Raw genomic sequence first — 6,732 nt, forward strand, 5'->3', positions numbered from 1 at the left:
CTTAAAAGTTTTGTTTTTGAAATTTAAATAAGTTAAGCCTTAATGTTTTGAAATGTTTCAAAACTTGCCCTCAAGTTTTGGAATTTAAAAGTTGATTAAAAGTTTAATTTAGAAATGTTAAATTCTAAAACCCTAGTATTGTTTTGAAAAGTTCAAATTACACCCTTATGGTTTTATTAATTAATTAAAGTGTATAATTAAAGGAGATTTAATAAACCCATAAAGTTTTGGTTTACATTTAATTAAATTAAAAGTATAATTTATTAAATTAGACCGCCTAGTATTTTAAAAGTGTAAAATACACCCTATACTATATATAACATTAAAAGTCTAGTATTATATATGTATGAGTAAACAGTTAGTCTCACCGTTAGTAGGACTCATTCACGAAGTTGGTCTATAAGGGGTGTTTAAGGAAATTGCCTATAAAACGGCGATTGAATGGGTATCCACTCTTACCCACCGCACTCTTGACTAGTGGAGGGTCGTTAGCTGAACGGGTTGGATAGGACAGAAACCTTCCATTATAAGTATAATGAAGTACAAAAGTAACTAAATGCTTTTACAAAATTCCCAATCTTAGTTACTTTAGGCAAAAGTGAATTGATGCAATTCCATGAAATTACACTTTGTGCCCTTGTGAAGACGTTAGTGGAGCGTGTGTGGTTAACCGGCACACTAAATGGTTCTAAGAAAAGGTAGCAAAGGGTGACTCATTGTTTGTCATAGTTCGGTGGAGCGTGTGTGGTTAACCGTCACATCGAGTAGGTAACTGTAACATTTGGGGGCACCATGTAAGTTTGCATGGTTATTCACACCCTGTTTTGTGATCCTCGGCATCCCAGTCACAAATCGAGGGGCATATCAAGATTTAAACATGCCATTGAAAAGTTCAATGAATCTTGATGAGATTAAAAAGCTTTAATCTATGAAGATCGATTAGATCTCAAACAGGTAAGTAAATATAAAACTGTAAGAACACGAAAATAAGAACGAAACAAGAGTGAATCAAACGTGTCGAATGATTAAACAAAATGCTCAGAAGAGCTCGATTAAGAACATCAACTGTAGAGGATTGGTAAGTTACAAGAACGATCAAAGAAATCTGTAATACTATAGTTACGCTCTAGAATAATCATTAACCTAATATGCATGCAAGCATATACTTATATATTAAACATAATGGGCTCTCGGTTGGACAGGCCCTAACCAGAATACAAATAAAATAAATAAACATTCGAGCCCAACGACGCAACACTTGAGCAAATCTTCAACCCAACAATCTCCCCCTTTGCGTCAATTGGAGCGAGACCTTCATTTGTTACTTGGGCCAGCAGCGGAGCGAGGTACCTTCTTCTTCACAGTGTTAAACAGACGAGAGATTAAAGCCAAAATCGTCTGCCTAAAGCTGATGTACCACTGGATCATGTCATTGAAGTACTTGACATCATCCACTGTATTCTCTTTACACCTTTGAATGATCGATAATACATGCTCTAGACAAGCAGTGGTGTAAAGATGTTTGTCAGCTAAAGCAAAGAGACATTTCTGTCCTTCTGCTCTAGTGAACATGACCAAATTGCATCTCGGGTCGATCTTGCCCATCTTCATCTGATTGAGATCACTGGCCGATCCCACAGGAGCTATCTTCGGTTTCTTCTTGAAGACAGTAGCAACCTCCTGATCCATCAGGGCAACCTCCATGATATAACAGACAATCATCCTCTTGATATGGTCTATAATCGGATCAGATTCAGCTTCATTCATCAAGAGGATGTTGTGCAGAACAATCCAATCATGAGGATTTAAGTTCGGTAGATCCGCCAGGGAGATATGATGTGCAGTTCTAGCAGATCCCCGAATCACCTTGAACCGAACGTTTATGAATCGACCTTCGGTGTAAGGCTTCAGTACACGAACGCTTACTATCTTCTGGGCGCTCCAAGTTAGATATTGAGGACGAGCAGCCTTCAGATAGAAGTCGATGAGCTCCCTATCAAGCTCAGCGTTCGGATGAGGGACTTCAAGGATATTTGAGAAGGCATGGAAGATGAATGCCTTTCGAGTCAATGGCATGTCGAACTGGGAATCGACAGAATTATCGCAGTCGAACGAAATCACCGGCTCGAGCCATAATATGCTGGGAGTGTCTATGGCCTCTTTGATCATTCTCTCCCGAGTCCATGCAGGGATGAGAGTCTTCCTGCTCTCGAGGAGATCGTGGGCTTCCTTCTGCTTGCGTTCGGCTTCTTCAGCCTCTCGCGCCACACGATTTACGTCTTCATCCACATTGCGACTGTTCTTTCGTTTCAACATGTCCGCAATGGTCTCCTTGTCTTCATCTTCATCTTCTTCCTCAACTATATTTTTCCCTTTGTCCTTCACACCCGAACCCGAAGCTTGACCAGTCGGAGGTGGTTCGGTTGTGTGAGTAGCTTTGGAGGAAGGAGGTGGTTTCGATCCGGTCTTCTTCTCTTCTCCCCCTTGTTTCGGAATGGACACGAAACTGGGTAGGCCTTCTATTTTGCTGAGAAGGTCCATGGTCGGAGAGAGCTTTTCAGCAAGGGTTCGCCTCACCGAATGGTTTAGAATCAGATCATGTGCTTCTAGGATGTTGGATAAGGCAGCGTGTACATCCGAAACACATGTCTTGATGACCTCCCTTTCGGATCGAAGAGCTTCCAGCTGTTGTTGTGAGTTGGATAGCTGAGTGCTCTTGACCTTTAGGGCGGTGGTTTTGCTTGCGAGAACGTCCATCAAAGAGTTTTCAGCCGCAAGATCCTCTTGTAGCTTAGCAAGACGCTGATCGATGGAGGCACGAAGGGCCGAGTTGTCGTCGCTTATGGTTTGGCGAAGGGCAGCGAACAAAGTCAACTCTGTTGTGACGAACTTTGCCAATTGCTGAACAATCGGTTCCAAAGTTGTCTTGGTAGAATCCGCACTCTCCTGCAATGACTTCAGTAGAGAAGAGGCGTCTGAGAATAGTTTATCGACTTTTGCGGTCGCAGCCTCACAGGCTTTGGTAGAGGCTTCGATGGCGGCGGTTGCTGAGGCTACCGAATCATGCTGAGCCCTGGAGAAGGCATCAACAATCTTCTGAAGAGCAGCTTCAGATAAGGAGGACTGTTGGATGGAAGAGGAGGCGAGAAGTAAGTCAACCTTCTCGTTGAGCTCCTTAAGATGCTTCTTTGTCACTGGAGCATCATCCTCTTCATCACTCTGAACCTGAAACGGACTGAAATAGACCGAATCAAAGGTCATGTGATCACCGCCAAGAAAAGGGTTTTCTCCATCAGAGGCATTTTCTGGAGATGGAGGGGGTGGTGAAGCTGGGGGTGTTGTGGGTTTTGAGGATTCAGGTTGAGTATGGGGTGGGGTAGTTTCGGGTGGTGGTTGAGTGTGGGTATGTTCGGTTGTATGGGTTTCGGTTTGTGGTGGTTCGGTTGCGGGTGGGGTTTCGGTTGCACTGGTATGAACCCCCGTATCAGATACGTTGGTTGTAACCTTTGCAGTGGTTGTTGTTGTAGTAGTGAAAATGGGTGGTGGTATAGGGAAAGAGATTGGGGGGAATAGTGGTAGTGGGGTTTATGGTCGGAATGGAAGTAGGGATAGTTTGTGTGGGTGAAGGGATGAGTGAGTTGTGGATTTCCATGTCTGGAGTAGGAGATCGGGGTGGGGTGTTGCCTCTTTTAGGGGTTTCGCCTCCTTGAGAGTCGTCCGAACCCGAAATCTCACCTTACGATTCACTTGAAGAGGAAGGGATGATAAGCTTGCGCTTCGGTTGAGTCTTCCTCCTCTTCGGCTGTGGGGAGTGGGCAGCCTTTGTCTTTTTCCTCTTCTTGGGAGAAGGACCCTTAGTAGCGTTGGTCGCTTGCTTCCCTTTGTCCGCCTTTTTGCCCCTTGGCACCGGTTTGTCCGCATCGTGGATGGACTTGAGCATTTCCGATGTGAGTTCCCTTGGCCCTGACTATTTGAACTCCTTGATCGTCCTGATGATCCTGCTGTCAGAAGGAACATCACCATACATTGTCTCCGGAATTGAGCCAATGAAGGAAAATTTGGATGCATCAGAGACGATTATCTTGGTGGTATGAAAAGTACCAACCGAAGATAACACTGCACCAGCAGCAGTAGGGATATCCAGCTTATCCATCGTCCACTTGGTGATAAGGATCCAGAATCGTGCAAGCGACACCTCCGAATGCCTTGATGAAGAAGAAAGGCTCTGGATGAGCTGTTGCCAGAGGACCAACCCAAAGTCCAAGTTGATCCCGTTGTAGATGGCATACATGATCGACAAGAAAAGTCGACTGGCACCGTCGGATCCTGAACTCCATTCCGACAAGCCCTTGAAGAGGACTGTGAACATGCCATTCCACTGCGGCGGCAAGCATGACTTCTTGAATTTCGCAACGGAGACGAGCGCCTCCGTGTACCCCATGTTATAAAACATGTTGTAAAGATGGCCCACTGGAATCGATTCCGGATGGATTCTTGAAGAGTCAGCAGCAAACCCTAGCAGAGTGCAGAATCGCTGTCTTGAAATCGAGGTCTTGTGATCGGCAACTTCAAAGAATACCCGCTCAACTGCTTTGTCGTAATACGCAGTTGCATACACCTGTGAGAGAGCCACCATTGGTACAGACTCAATCCTTGAGAGAGCTGGAGCTATTTGGGAGTACTTCAAGCACTCAATGATCGGCGACATGTAGGAGTCATACGCCAGAGGGTTGAGATCAATCACCAAACATTGTTGTGGACGGATGGGAAGGATTTGTGAGGTAGCATAGACGGAAGAGGATTCAGCCATTGTTGAAGGTATGAAGAAGATGATGAACAGGAAAGCTTTTTGGGAGTATTTGTTCGCTTGAAATTTCGGAGGCAGTAAAGAGGTAAATGGTGGTGAAGACGGCCTTTTATAGTGGGTGATAGGAGAGAGAAAAATCGTTTCAAAGCTTTTATGGAAATACGAAAAGGTTTCCTGAGTGACAAAAGGATGACAGTTGAGGCGTGCGATGATCACGTAGGAGAGAGAGTGTCAGATTCCTCGGATCACGCCGCCCAACAAGCGCCGTGTCAGGGAGAAAACCGTTTCAATTCCTCACGCGCCTTTAATTGCCAGAGAGATGACGCTTGGATTTCGCACACGCATCCACTTTGTCAGTAAAAGTGTGGCCGTTTCAAATTCACATGCGCCCATTTTAATTGCCGGTTGAAATTCAATCCTTTTAATTTCCCGCCTGAGTCAGCAACTCTTCGCCTTATCTTTTTGAATCGCATCTTTTGAATTAACTACCCACGTGGAGGATTGTTGACCACGTCTTAATTATTAACCACCAATTCAATAAATCAGCCTAAAATTAATTAGTAACGGAATTTTGGAAAATCAAGGATTTTCGTGCAAAGAGTGTAAAAAGAAAAGAAATAAAGCAACTCTTTTTAGGATTCACTGTGATGTCAATAATGACACGAAACTGATGATCCCGGGCACGAATCTCTTCCTTCAAGGTCAAGAGAGACGATAAAGTGTTAATGTGGATTCCCGTTGAATTACGATCAAACACTTTTTAAGAAATGTTGAAAGGCTTCGTTTAATTAGGCTATTTTAGGATGGCTTTCGCTTTGATGCAACAATTCTAATCTTGAAATAAGAAAGAAAGTGATCAAAGTACTTGTGAGACCGGTGTAGTCTGTTGAACAAGTAGGTAGGAATGTATTTGAAATTGGCTTGGAAAATATAAAATCTCAAAAAAAATAAAAACTGGATCCCAAGGGAAGAAATGTTATGGTATTTAACGATTTCATAGGAATCACACAAAATAAAATTTGAGATTTCATGAAAGGTTATCCGTCAATTCTTTGGTGAAAACTTGAGCAAATTAATTGGTCACCGTCAATTCAGTTTTGGTGTTGAATTTTGGGTTTCACTCAGCTCGTAGTGACACGAAACTAAGATCATAAACACAGATGTTGTGTAACCATAAACCTCAGTGGTAATTTCTGAGAGTCTCAAGGGTTACGTTGATGAAATGAATGTAATGGAGAAGTGTAATGGAGATGGTGTAAGAAGCTAAAGTACCTCTGCTGCGAAAATAAGGACCAAGCAGAAAAACTCTTAGCTCATGTGAGAAGAGAGTGAGGTAGCTCATGATTAGAATAAATGAGGTAGCCTTATTGGGAAGAAAAGGTTTGTGTATACCAGGTCATGAAGGCTGTTATTCAAAATCTTATGAGGCTTGGGACACATACAGCAGCATGCTTCTAGGGACACTTAAGTAATTCATCAATTATAACCCCATAAACGAACGAACACACATCAAAAAAAATAAAAAATATTTTTTGGAGTTTTTGAGATTAATGAAAGAAATAATAAAGAAATAAAAGAAATAAAAAATTAAACAAATAGTAAGAAAAAAAATAAGTCAAAAAAAACTTTGGAAAAAAAAATGAAAAACCGAACCCGAACGTTCGGTTGGTTTCGGTTGGGAAAAAGTTTTAAAACCGAACCCGAGCGTTCGGTTGGTTTCGGTTGCAGAAAATTTTGAAAAAACCGAACCCGAGCGTTCGGTTGGTTTCGGTTCCAGAAAATTTTGAAAAACCGAACCCGAACGTTTGGTTGATTTCGGTTCAACAAAATTTTGAAAAACCGAACCCGAACCTTCGGTAGGTTTCGGTTCAACAAAATTTTGAAAAACCGAACCCGAACCTTCGGTAGGTTTCGGTTCAACAAAA

This window comes from Lactuca sativa, chromosome 2 (genome assembly GCF_002870075.4).
Source record: "Lactuca sativa cultivar Salinas chromosome 2, Lsat_Salinas_v11, whole genome shotgun sequence".
Taxonomy (NCBI): domain Eukaryota; kingdom Viridiplantae; phylum Streptophyta; class Magnoliopsida; order Asterales; family Asteraceae; genus Lactuca; species Lactuca sativa.